The 13,997-nt window shown below is 49.9% G+C and overlaps 3 non-coding genes across 3 annotated transcripts; 1 reads left to right on the forward strand and 2 right to left on the reverse strand.

The window, feature by feature from the left end:
* Positions 1–8: 8 nt before the first annotated feature.
* Positions 9–81, reverse strand: TRNAR-ACG (transfer RNA arginine (anticodon ACG)). The gene has a single exon. It is a non-coding gene; the product is annotated as a tRNA-Arg (tRNA).
* A 1,003-nt stretch (positions 82–1,084) lies between these two features.
* TRNAW-CCA (transfer RNA tryptophan (anticodon CCA)) lies at positions 1,085–1,156 on the reverse strand. Its single transcript has one exon. It is a non-coding gene; the product is annotated as a tRNA-Trp (tRNA).
* A 684-nt stretch (positions 1,157–1,840) lies between these two features.
* On the forward strand, positions 1,841–1,912 carry TRNAW-CCA (transfer RNA tryptophan (anticodon CCA)). The gene has a single exon. It is a non-coding gene; the product is annotated as a tRNA-Trp (tRNA).
* Positions 1,913–13,997: the final 12,085 nt, after the last annotated feature.

Below are 13,997 nucleotides of genomic sequence, written 5' to 3' on the forward strand. Positions count from 1 at the left end.
AAAAGTGTCGAGCCAGGCAGGAGTCGAACCTGCAGTCTCCTGATCCGTAGTCAGGCGCGTTGTCCATTGCGCCACTGGCCCTGACCCCTCACCAGCCCCGTGGCCCTGGCAGGCTGCCCGCATCCTTCGCTCTGTAGAACATCCTCTGCGCTCAGCACAAAGACACCAAGCAACATCCAATGCAACATCAACCAGTGAGGAACATCAGCCGGGCTGCCAGCCGCTGACTTCAGCCCCCTCGGCCCCCTGGTCCAGCCGCTTTGCTTTGCCTTGTGATTCAGCTTAGGCACTCTGTCTCTGTGCCCTGCCACAGTGACAAGGCTGGGAGACCCCGTCAGAGATCAAATTGTAGCCAAGATAAATGGCGTTCCTTGGTGTCCTCTTGAACGCCAAGGAAGTCATGTCTTCATAGAAACCTACCACACTGGCCAAGAGTGGTCTGCCCTCGGTAAAGCCACGGTCACTGTTTCCAGTCATCATCACATCCTTCCTTCATTTGGGCATGGCTTTCAGGAGTATTTATTCCATAGTCTCCACCTGGGCTCTGAGGTGGGGCTGACCAGATTAGAGCTCCCCAGATCCTCCTTCTTACTCTTCTTGAAAAAACTTCTCATGTTGTTCATCAGAAACCTGTCTCTATTTCCATAATCCTCCACTGAATAATTGTCCTTGATCCCCTCCAGAAATCCCCTGGACTGACGGTACCACCTCACGTTTCCCTCCCAGGCAAATATTGCCTGAGGGTAAGTCCAGGTCCCCCCCGAGTGACTGAGCATGCAGTTATGAAGCTTCTTGCACTTTTCTGAGGAAGACTTCACTTTCTTCGGCTTGTTGATGAGGCAAACTGTGGCACCCACCAGAACACGTCCCTGCATTGGCCTCCACTCTGGTCATAGACCCATAACCTCCAACCAGCACAGCACCTGGCTGAAAAGAAAGCTCCGGGCATCACGTTTCCCCCCAACCATTCCTGAGGTGTCCCCCTATAGTTGGCCAGTGCCTTGCAGAATCCCTGCCCCACGCGCAGAGCAGCCCCACAGAAAAGCAGGGGCAATACAGAGGGTGGCGAGCGGTGCCCCAAGGCTGACCCCGATGTGATTCGAACACACAACCTTCTGATCTGGAGTCAGACGCGCTGCCCTTGCGCCACGAGGTCAGGGTGGAGGGACACAGCCCTGCGGCACGGATCCCGGCCTAGGCGGTGGGGATGTCCTCTCCATGGGGGCCACCTCAGGGGTGTCTGGGCAACCCCAACAGAAGGGCTATGGGAGGTGGAGAGGACAGGGCCACGCCTTGAGGAGAGGGTGGCCAAGTCCTGCCCACAGCGTGGTGACCCGGCTGGAGGGTGAAAGCCCATGGAGGGATGGGGCAGAGGTGCAGAGGGAACAGCATGGGTCCAGGATATGTGGGGGCAGCTGAACTCAAAGCACACTCCATCCTCCTGTTGGGAGGAAGGTGACCCCAGACAGGCCGTTTAAAAGGCATGAGGGTCAGTCCTGCCACAGGGCTTGAGGTGGGTGCTGTGCATCTGCCAGGTGAACGGGGCCTCTCTCCCCAGGGAGGTGGTGGGCCACCATCCCTCCTGTCCCTCTGGAGACACCACACACAGGTGCTTGTTTCTGCTGGGATAGGCCCTGCAGGGCTGCTCTGGGCAATGGTCATGTTTAGGCCTTCCTCCTCTGAAGTACCTCATTTAGAGCCCTCCTTGCAGGCTTAGCAAGGCAGCTGGCAAAGATGCTCCCACTCCTTTGTCAGATGAATCAGAAGTCCCCTTCCTTCAAAGAACAGCCCATGGCCATAAAGTCTGGGATGACATTTGGGCATGGAATCCCCCAGCCCTGACCTCGTGGCGCAATGGTAGCGCGTCTGACTCCAGATCAGAAGGCTGTGTGTTCAAATCACACCGGGGTCAGGATGTCCCACCTCCTATGGGGTAGGACTGTGAGATGGGCATCTCATGGGCAACTTGTTTTTGCCCTCCCACTCTGCACCCGACCACCCTGGTGACAGAAGGCAGAAGAATCTGATGAACGAAGGAGGGCAAGGTCCTTCAGGGTGCTTGCACTGTTCCTAACCCTGTACCAAAAAACTAAGTGCGGGTCCTTCTGTGACTCCCATTCTCACTTATCTGATGAACGTAGACCTAAGGGCTCCTACCCCATGTCCCGAAACTCCTGATGTGTCACAGATGGGTTGAGTGAGCAGAGGATTTTCTCGGTGGCTGTCCTCCAGATGTCGCTACCTCACTGTTGTTTAGTGTCCTTGGCTCTTCCAAACACAAATAAGCAAGGGGAGCACCCAGAGGCCGGGGACGTGTCTCCTGACTGTGGACCAAATGCGCATAGCTGTGACATGGGGGAAACATCACAGCTGGAATCTGCACGTCCCAAATCCTGTACGTGCTGAGTGCATTCACTCAGCTGCGATCGCTGCTGAACCAGGGGCAAGATTTATACCACCACTCTGTCTCTGTAATGTGATTTTCTGTCCCTTTAACTTCTCTGAATGGAAGGGAACTCAGGTACTTCCTTTTGCAGATCTTCCACAGCTGAAAAAAAACAATATAGTACAGGTTGCTAGATGCTTTTGCTGGGAGTGCTAGCACACTCTTGAAAGAATGGTATCTGGTAAGAAGTATTATTCTGGTATACTTCTGGTTAGAAATATTATCTTCACTGCAGCCAATGGGACCAGTTTTTACAGTTCATAAAAAATGCTGAGATTTACAATTATTCTCACTCTTCAACGGGCTGAAATTTTAAGACTTTTTAAAGTCTTTTTTTTAAAAGCAGGAGTGACTTGAGTCACAATATAGGCAAGAGCTGGCTGGTGATGAGGTTTAGTCAATGGGACAGTTTACCAGGCAGCAGAACTTGATGTCTCCCATGCAAGGAAAGTTGTTATAGATTACTTAATAACCAAATTATTTAATAACCTTGAGGCTCTTTGAATTTTTGTAGTTAAACGCTCTACCTTGCATAAACAAGGAAATTTTTAGTCATATCAGATAGGGAAGTGTGAGGGAGAAAGGCTTAAAAATATTCCATAAAATTGTAAATCCTTGTAACAAATGCTGTTTCAGATATATCTTTATTTTCCAATGAAAATCCAGTTTTCAGAAAATTGTGATCAGTCCTATTGAGGTCCATTATACAAAACAGTTTACTCTAAATATTGACATATAATAAGCTTGACCAGAGAAGGACATGAAGCCTGTGAGCACAAGCCCAACTTTCCTGAGTTGGGACCCCTGCTCACAGCACTAGATTGGGTGCAGCTCTGAATTTTCTGTGTCTGGTGAAAATGATTACAGAAACTTGAAATATATTGTCAGGCAATGACGATTTTTTTCTGGCTGTCTAAGCATCTGTGCCACTCTTCTGTCACTGGCCTACGCTCGCTTCTAGCACGATCCCATGATTGCACTGGAAGCTGAATTTAAGTTTCATTTTCCTCTACCATGTTGACTCAAGGCTCAGTGTCTAAGTTGAGGTCGAGGTCAAGGTCATGTCTCCCTGTTAGTGATCAAGGTAAGGTCATTTTTGTTCTGCTGGACCTTTTTTAAGGATAAAGATCCTCCTGCTTGTGGAGGGAGGCTAACTCCTAGGTACTGGTGCCAATAACAAGGTCTTTAGCCTCCTTTTCCTTCAGTATCTGAACTACCGATGAAGCATCTGCTGGAGAAGGGATGGAGGAGTCTATTACGATCAAAATCCCAAGCTTTGAGTCTCTCATTTTCTCTGGTCAGGCCTGTCCCTGGAGGCTCTCATCCCTATCCCTATTTACATCTAAGGCTCACCCCTGCCTTAGTGCAGAGCAGGATGGAGGTGCCAGGGCTGTGACTGCCAGTCATCCACAGGGTGCCCCAATCTTCAATGTAGGGGCAAAGTTTTGTCAGTATCTTCAGCAATAGCATGGTAAAAAGAATAAAGAGTGAAATCTCCAGGTTTGCAATTTTATTTCAGATATTTAAAAGCTGTGCCATAGAATCGTAGAATCATAGAATAGTTTGGGTTGGAAGGGACCTCTAAAGGTCATCTAGTCCAACCCCCCTGCCGTGGTCAGGGACATCTGCAACTAGAGCAGGTTGCTCAGAGCCCCGTCCAACCTGACCTGGAATGTTTCCAGGGATGGGGCATCCACCACCTCTCTGGGCAACCTGGGCCAGTGTTTCACCACCCTCAGCATAAACAATTCCTTCCTTAGATCTAGTCTAAATCTACCCACTTTTAGTTTAAAGCCATTCCCCCTTGTCCTGTCACAACAGGCCCTGCTAAAAAGTTTGCCGCCATCTTTCTTATAAGCCCCCTTTAAGTACTGACAGGCTGCAATAAAGTCTCCCCAAAGCCTTCTCTTCTCTAGGCTGAACAACCCCAAGTCTCTCAGCCTTTCTTCAGAGGAGAGGTGTTCCATCCCCCTGATCATTTTCGGGGCCCTCTTCTGGACCCGCTCCAACAGGTCCGTGTCTTTCTTCTGCTGAGGGCTCCAGAGCTGGACGCAGTGCTGCAGGGGGGGTCTCACCAGAGCAGAGGAGAGGGGCAGAATCCCCTCCCTCGACCTGCTGGCCACGCTTCTTGTGATGCAGCCCAGGGTACGACTGGCCTTCTGGGCTGCGAGCGCACATTGCTGGCTCATGTCCAGCTCTTCATCCACCAGGACTCCCAAGTCCTTCTCGGCAGGGCTGCTCTCAACCCCTTCATCCCCCAGCCTGTCTTGATACCGGGGGTTGCCCCAACCCAGGTGCAGGACCTTGCCCTTGGCCTTGTTGAACCTCATGAGGTTCACACGGGCCCACTTCTCCAGCTTGTCCAGGTCCCTCTCGATGGCATCCCGTCCCTCTGGCGTGTCGACCGCACCACTCAGCTTGGTGTCATCTGCAAACTTGCTGAGGGTGCACTCAATCGGGGCTGGTGCCATCAGAGGAATTTTGGCTTTTTTGATCATGGGGAGGTTTACATGGCACCGGGCCTGCTGGTGACAGACGGAGTCCAGCTGTCTCACAGGGGGAAAAGGATCATGCCTCATGAATTGGCGGGGCTCATCGAGAGGGCTTTAAACTAGGTTCGAAGGGGGAAGGGGATAAAACCAGGCTCGCTAGAGATGAGCCGAGGGGTGGCGTGCCGATGCCGGGGGCGAAATCGATAGCCCAGCTCAAGTGCATCTACACCAATGCACGCAGCATGGGCGGCAAGCAGGAGGAGCTGGAAGCCATTGTGCAGCAGGAGAGATATGACTTAGTCGCCCTCACAGAAACATGGTGGGGTGACTCTCATGACTGGAGTGCTGCAATGGATGGCTACAGACTCTTCAGAAGGGACAGGCGAGGAAGGAGAGGCGGGGGGGTGGCCCTGTATGTTAGGGAGTGTTTTGATTGTATAGAGCTCAACGATTGTGATGATGGTACAGTTGAGTGTCTATGGGTAAGGATGAGGGGGAAGGCCAACGAGGCAGATATCCTGCTGGGAGTCTGTTATAGACCACCCAACCAGGATGAAGGGGCGGATGAAGTGTTCTATAAGCGGCTGGCAGAAGTTTCTCAATCGCTAGCCCTTGTGCTCGTGAGGGACTTCAACTTCCCGGACGTCTGCTGGAAATACAACACGGCAGAGAGGAAACAGTCTAGGAGGTTCCTGGAGTGTGTGGAAGACAACTTCCTGACACAGCTGGTAAGTGAGCCTACCAGGGGAGGTGCCTCGCTCGACCTGCTGTTTACAAACAGAGAAGGACTGGTGGGAGATGTGGTGGTCGGAGGCCGTCTGGGGCTTAGCGACCATGAAATGGTAGAATTCTCGCTTCTTGGTGAAGTAAGGAGGGGGGGCAGCAAAACCACAACCATGGACTTCCGGAGGGTGGACTTTGGCCTGTTCAGGACGCTGGTTGAGAGAGTCCCGTGGGAGACGGTCCTGAAGGGCAAAGGGGTCCAGGAAGGCTGGACGATCTTCAAGAAGGAAGTCTTAAAGGCGCAGGAGCAGGCTGTCCCTGTACGCCGTAAGAAGAATGGGCGGGGAAGACGACCGGCCTGGCTGAATGGGGAGCTCTTGCTGGGACTCAGGAAAAAAAGGAGAGTTTACCGCTTGTGGAAGAAGGGGCAGGCGACTCCAGAAGAGTACAGGGATCTTGTTAGGTCGTGCAGAGAAGAAATGAGAAAGGCAAAAGCCCAGCTAGAACGCAATCTGGCCGCTGTCGTTAAAGACAACAAAAAAAGTTTTTACAAATATATTAATGACAAGAAGAGAGCCAAGGAGAATCTCCATCCTTTATTGGATGCGGGGGGGAACATTGTCACTGAGGATGAGGAAAAGGCTGAGGTACTCAATGCCTTCTTTGCCTCAGTCTTTAACAGGCAGACCAGTTATCCTCAGGGTACTCGGCCCCCCGAGCTGGAAGACGGGGACGGCGAGCAGGATGAACCCCCCGTAATCCAGGAGGAAGCAGTCAATGACCTGCTATGCCACCTGGATGCTCACAAGTCTATGGGGCCGGATGGGATCCACCCGAGAGTGCTGAGGGAGCTGGCGGAGGTGCTCGCCAAGCCACTCTCCATCATTTATCAGCAGTCCTGGTTAACGGGGGAGGTCCCGGAAGACTGGAGGCTTGCCAATGTGACGCCCATCCACAAGAAGGGCCAGAAGGAGGATCCGGGGAACTACAGGCCTGTCAGCCTGACCTCGGTGCCGGGGAAGATTATGGAGCGGCTCACCTTGAGGGCGCTCACAAGGCATGAGCGGGACAACCAGGGCATCAGGCCTAGCCAGCACGGATTCATGAAAGGCAGGTCCTGCTTGACCAACCTGATCTCCTTCTATGACCAGGTGACCCGCCTAGTGGATGAGGGAAAGGCTGTGGATGTGGTCTACCTGGACTTCAGCAAGGCCTTTGACACTGTCTCCCACAGCATTCTCCTCGAGAAGCTGGCGGCTCACGGCTTAGACAGGTGGACTCTGCGCTGGGTCAAAAACTGGCTGGACGGCCGGGCCCAGAGAGTTGTGGTGAATGGAGTTACATCCAGTTGGCGGCCGGTCACGAGCGGTGTTCCCCAGGGCTCAGTACTGGGGCCGGTCTTGTTTAATATCTTTATTGATGACCTGGATGAGGGGATTGAGTGCACCCTCAGTAAGTTTGCAGATGACACCAAGTTGGGTGGGAGTGTTGATCTGCTGGAGGGTAGGAAGGCTCTGCAGAGGGACCTGGACAGGCTGGATCGATGGGCCCAGGCCAACTGTATGAGGTTCAACAAGGCCAAGTGCCGGGTCCTGCACTTCGGCCACAACAACCCCATGCAGCGCTACAGGCTTGGGGAAGAGTGGCTGGAAAGCTGCCTGTCGGAAAAGGACCTGGGGGTGTTGGTCGACAGCCGGCTGAACATGAGCCGGCAGTGTGCCCAGGCGGCCAAGAAGGCCAATGGCATCCTGGCCTGTATCAGAAATAGTGTGGCCAGCAGGAGTAGGGAAGTGATCGTCCCCCTGTACTCAGCCCTGGTGAGGCCGCACCTCGAACCCTGTGTTCAGTTTTGGGCCCCTCACTACAAGAAGGACGTTGAGGTGCTGGAGCGTGTCCAGAGAAGGGCAACGAGGCTGGTGAGGGGTCTGGAGAACAAGTCTGATGAGGGGCGGCTGAGGGAACTGGGGTTGTTTAGCCTGGAGAAAAGGAGGCTGAGGGGAGACCTCATCGCTCTCTACAATTCCCTGAAAGGAGGTTGTAGCGAGGTGGGTGTTGGTCTTTTCTCCGAAGTAACAAGCGATGGGACGAGAGGAAATGGCCTCAAGTTGCGGCAGGGGAGGTTTAGATTGGATGTAAGGAAAAATGTCGTTACTGAAAGAGTGGTGAAACATTGGAACAGGCTGCCCAGGGAAGTGGTTGAGTCCCCATCCCTGGAGGTATTTAAAAGACGTGTAGATGAGGCGCTTAGGGACATGGTTTAGTGGGCCTGGTGGTGTTGGGTTGACGGTTGGACTCGATGATCTTAGAGGTCTTTTCCAACCTCAATGATTCTGTGATTCTATGATTCTATGATTCAATCCCACTGTCTACGTCATTGATGAAGATATTAAACAGTACCGGTCCCAATACGGACCCCTGCGGGATGCCACTCGTCACCAACCTCCATCTGGACATTGAGCCGTTGACCACTACCCTCTGGATGCGACCATCTAACCAATTCCTCACCCACTGGACAGTCCACCCATCAAATCCATCCCTCTGCAGTTTAGAGAGAAGGATGTTGTGGGGGACAGTGTCAAAGGCTTTACAGAGGTCCAGATAGACGACGTCTGTAGCCCTTCCCGTGTCCACTGATGTAGTCACTCCATCATAGAAGGCCACGAGGTTAGTCAGGCAGGACTTGCCCTTGGTGAAGCCACGCTGGCTGTCTCGAATCACCTCCCTGTCCTCCATCTGCCTTAGCATAGCTTCCAGGAGGATCCCAGGCACAGAGGTGAGACTGACTGGCCTGTATTTCCCCGGGTCTTCCTTTTTTCCCTTTTTAATAATGGGGGTTATGTTTCCCCTTTTCCAGTCAGTGGGACATTGTGCCAATTGCAAGGAACTTCATAAAATGGAGTGAGTGAGAAAATAGATGGCAGAAGTACACTAGGGAAATGCATCTAGGGAAAAATAACCCAGACCATGACACTGGACTGGCAGTTATAACTCAGGAGAGACGTCCTGACCTTTGCAGACAGCAAACTTCTTGACCTTGCTGCCCTGGGAGGCTGTGAAGGCAGATGGTACCAGCAAGGTCAAAAAGGTCTAGACATAGATGGTCCAATAGGACATTGCTCTGTTCTCATGTTATAACATAAGGTCAGGATTGCCCCAGCAAAGCTGTTGGGGATTATTTCTTTCCCAATGTATATTTTGGTGATAGCATGTGGCTGATATTTATCTTTCTCTGCAATCAGGAGATAGAAAGGCTTTCAGATAGTACACTGATAACTTTAAAATCAGACCATAAACCAGATGTGGTATGAGATGGATTATCAGCCAAGAATCCACAAGAGAGGAATATTTCTTTGGAATTATTTCAGGGCAAAACAACATTAAAAAGGGCTCAAAGCAACTTCTTAGATCTATTTCTGTTTCAATTGCCAAACCTGAAAACACACACGCACACTCACACACATATACATTCATGGTTGCACCTTTCTCTTAGATATAGGTTTTTTTGAGCCAAAACTATCTAACTTCTTTATTCCACTGTTCCAACTAAATCTTCAAATCTCTTTGTGACACCAGGTTCAAGACCTGCATTCATAATGATTTTTTTTTTAAGCTCTCTTTGCTATTTTTCACTTGTTTTTCCAGGTGCAGACCCGGGATATACTCCTGAGTGAATGTCAGGTTGCCTCCTTAGGAACTGGACAAATGTCAGAACAAAGTCCAGGAAGACCTAGACAAAGCACAAGGACCAACCTCGTAAGCAGACACCAATGCTGACAGTGAGATGCAATCAAGTAAATTTTTCAAATGGATCAATGTCTAAATGAGAGGTATACAAGTCAGAGCTCATCAGTTTGAAGGTGACTGTTCTTCGAATAATATTCCCTGCTCTATCACTGTTCATTGAGTTTTCAAAGCCCCAGAAGCGTGCCAGACACTTTTCATGCCTTATGTTTGCAGTGAAGAAGTCAGGATGTGAATTTCTCCCGAGAAAGAAAGCGGCAAGATGGAGATGGAGCATATGGCCCTGCTCAGCACATAATTGTCCTTCTCCCAAGGTTGGTACCAAAGAGTCCTTCTCCTTACAGCATCTCAGATGTATTGGCATCCCCTGGGACAACAGAGCATCTTCACCATTCATATATTGATTCTTACAATGCCCCTGGGAAGGAGAGGAGAGGAAAACTCCTGGTTTTATCAACACGGGGATGGAAAGACTTTCTTGGGAACAGGTTGTTGAGCAAGGAATCAAACTTGTGTCTTCGGAGGCTCCACATGTGGCTCACCATGCCATCCCTGAAAGGCTCTGCCCTGACCAACCTTCTGTGCGATCTTAGGCAAGTCATCTCAAAGGGAAGCTAGGAAAGGTTGTGCAGAGTCATTCCACGCCTACTCCAGGGTCCTGTCTCTTACAGCGGTCCAGATATCCACAGAAAAGATTAAGAAAAAGACAGTCAGAGCCTCATATTTTCCTTGATACACTCTCTGAGCTTCCCACTGACACTTGATTCCAGAAATGGGATGTTTTTGTGTGTTTACCACTTTTCCAGGGTGTTTTCCTGGGAATTTGCCTGATCATGTTCCAATATACAAACTGCCAGAAAAAGGATTGTGAGCAATTTTTCTTATTGATCAAGAGAGAAAAGGACACACAGATGATGGTGCCAGGGTAGCTCAGATACCCCTTCTACCGCTGTCCCAAATAATTTAAATTTGCTGTAAGCATCAATTAGTTGCACAATTAACCAGCAAGGCAAGTTCAGCTGCCACCGAATCATGTGCAATACCTTAACAAGACTCAGAAGATTCCTGGCTGCTCTCCCCTCCTCTGCCTGCTTCTCTGTGTGCCTTTATTTCCCTTTCCAGTTGGTGACTTCCCACTAGGGAAGGGCTTGTCCAGGTACCAGATGGGGTACAACAGGGACTACCAAATTTCAGTGCAAAGGAAACAAAGTATGGAGAGCTGTCTATAAAAATCTCACTGTTCCAGCCTGCAGTACATTTATTTACATGTTTACATCAGGAAAAAAGGCAAAATCCACTATCTATCCATTTCCCCAGCAGGGTGAGGTCCCTACTTTATACAGCTGAAGAAAGGCAGGGGGAAAGCCACGCAGATGCACGTTAATTCCCCCATCTGAAAGAGCTGGGAGACCTCACCTGGCTATTATCAGTACACTTTTCATGGGTGCCTGATCTCATGGCCATGTTTTTTTCTCAGCACACCATTTTCACAAGGTTTGTGCCAGTGGAAGATGAACAACTGCTTCTTAGTCTTTTGTGCATGGAAAATCAACCAAATTTTCTTCCCTTTGTATGAACTTTTCCCTGGGATTTTGTCACTTAGGTAAGAACAGGAGCTGTCTGTCAAATGGGATTTGGTCCCACAGCTTGCTTGCTTGCTAGCTTGCTCGCTTGCTTCCTTCCTTCCTTCCTTTATGCTTCTGAGATTTTAAATCATATTCCTGTACTCAAAACTCCTCTTGCAACTAAATCACTACACAAGACCTATGTCCTTTATACTGGTGAAATTGCTGATCAAATAAAGAACTGTTGTAATCCAAAGGCCCAATTAGTTTGTAGGGGAAAAGCCAGAGATTTCACTTATTTGTGGTGTGATTGCAACAGCTTTGGTCCAAATAGTATACCAGCATAACTGAGGAGTGTTTTGGGGCAGGAGGAGTGAGTTGAGGGGAAGGAGAGACAAGGAAAGACTTGTCCGGAGAACAAGTCTGATGAGGAGCGGCTGAGGGAACTGGGGTTGTTTAGCCTGGAGAAAAGGAGGCTGAGGGGAGACCTCATCGCTCTCTACAACTCCCTGAAAGGAGGTTGTAGCGAGGTGGGGGTCGGTCTCTTCTCCCAAGGAACCAGCGATAGGACGAGAGGAAACGGCCTCAAGTTGCTCCAGGGGAGGTTTAGATTGGACATGAGGAAAAATGTCTTTACTGAAAGAGTGGTGAAACATTGGACCAGGCTGCCCAGGGAAGTGGTTGAGTCCCCATCCCTGGAAGTATTTAAAAGACGAGTAGATGCGGCACTTAGGGACGTGGTTTAGTGGGCATGGTGGTGTTGGGTCGACGGTTGGACTCGATGATCTTAGAGGTCTTTTCCAACCTTAATGATTCTATGATTCTATGATTCTATGATTCTATGATTCTATGAAAGAGGGAAAGGCTCTAGCTACCCTCTCCTGTGAGAACATCCATAGCAAAATTCCCCACGGCAGCATCATGTCCATGTTGGCAAGTAAACCAGTGTAGGGGAAGAGGTACAGGACTGTGACTCTGTAATATTGGCTAACTTGGGCACAGTTTGGGCCCAGGCCAACTAGCACTGACCCAAATTATCCCTGGGCATAGCTGAGGGTTGGCATGGGCCAGGGACCATTCCCAATAGATAGTTTTAATTCAGACCCCTTGTTCTGGGGGGTGAAAGAGTTTAACAGTATGGATGTGGCCAGCCATCCTAGTTGCCTTAGGAATGGTACCCATCATGTTTAGTTGCATGGTTGACAACTCTCCTTCCCGTCCTTCCTCTGGCGACCTCCTTCCACCCACTGTTGGACTGGCTCCACTGTCACCCATCACCAGACTCCATCAGCACGCAGGAAGGTATGCCAAAATAACTTCTGGCATACCAAAATTTCCCTGTTCATCATCTATCCTTCTGCCCCAACCCAATGGAAGGAGTTAGACAGAAAAGAAAACTCAGATTTTAAGGCTAAATATGTACCTATTCACAGTCAGCTTCAGATGACATGACTAGGCAGCCCAGAGGACTCTGCCTTGCAGCTCCTACCTAAAGAGCAGTGATCTGTGGAGCTTGCCTGTGAAGAGGTGACACATTTTTGCATTGATAAGGAGTTAGGCTTTTTGCTGTATTTTTGTAATTCCTTACCAAGGCCAAACCTTTACATACGTTCTTTGCACCAACACCCTCAAAACCATACACACTGCCCCTCTGAAGGGCTGGAGATGAGGGTGAAGGGTGGGTGAAACTGTGTTTTACACCCCCAGCAAAGATGTGGGCATGAAAAGTGTACAGAGGACTCCTGAGAAACGCAGCCCTTAGTGCTGCTGGCAGGTCTTGGCCTTTTCAAAGGTCATTTGCCTGGCAGTGTCTGGCTCATTACCCAGGAGGAATCCCATCCTCGGAGGGGGCGTTGAGGTGCTGCCATTAAAGGCACGGTTTCCCAGCAAAGTCATGCACGGGGGAGCAGGAGCTATTAGCCGTGGGTGGCTCTGTGGAGACCTTTATGCAGAAGGCTGGAAGTGACCCTCTTAGCTGCTGTGGGGTTGGGTCCCTGCAAACGGCCTTGAGCTTTTTGTCAACTTCAGCAGGTGAAAATCAGATTGGCTTACGCCCTGTCGTAAGGCATAAGCCAACTCCCTGTGAACAAGGGAGTTCAAAAATTAACAACTCAGTGGCTTCCCTTTCCTTTTGAGGGACTCTTTCAGGCTGGCCTCTGCAGGTGCTGCAGTATCAGTCCTGCTCCCAGCTAAGATCGGACCAAGCCTCATCCCCCAGCATGGGGACCAGAGTGGTGGGGAAACACCATCCATGGATGGGGAGATGAAATAAGGAGAGAGGCAGAGAGCAGATTTACATGGTGCTCCCAGAGCTCACCTGATAGATGCTTATCTCAAGGAGATATTTAAAGGGCAGAGACAGCAGATATCAAGGAGACGCTTGGAGTCCTGTCTCTGACCCCTAAGAAGTGGTATAGTCATATATTGAGGTGTTTTAAACCCACAAAGGGTGCAGTTCCAGCAAGAAAATTAACTGAAACTTGTCTTAAACTAGAAATTGGGAAGCGAACATTTTGGTGACGAAGGCACAAGGAAAGAGCTCTTAGTCCCCAGCCAGGCACTGCCCCTTCTCTTCCCATCCCCAGCAGATGTAGCCCGCTGGGCAGTAGAAAGCAAATACCGCATGCGCCTCCAGCCCCTGTGTGCATTACACAATGCACTGATTAGTTCATTGGAAATTGATTATGTACTTGATTATGTCATGGTTTACATAACCGGGTTTTGCCTGTGATGTTGACCTCAGAAGATGTGAGCTGCTTTCCAGAGGGACAGAAATGAGTAATTAGGTAAAATAAAGTAACTAGGTATTTATTATAAGGGAGTCCTCCAGGTGGCTTGTTTTCTTCGTTCTTTAAAGGATTGTATTCCAAGGCATCTTTTAAAACTCCATGGACATATTTTGTTTGTTAGATTGGTGATACATTTTCCATTAGTATTATCCCTCGCTGTGTGTCATCTGTCCAAGCAGAGATCTGCAATGGTTGACTTCCAACGTGTGATTTAGATGTCACTCACAAGCACCTAATCACT

The sequence above is a fragment of the Aptenodytes patagonicus genome, chromosome 3 (genome assembly GCF_965638725.1).
Source record: "Aptenodytes patagonicus chromosome 3, bAptPat1.pri.cur, whole genome shotgun sequence".
NCBI lineage: Eukaryota > Metazoa > Chordata > Aves > Sphenisciformes > Spheniscidae > Aptenodytes > Aptenodytes patagonicus.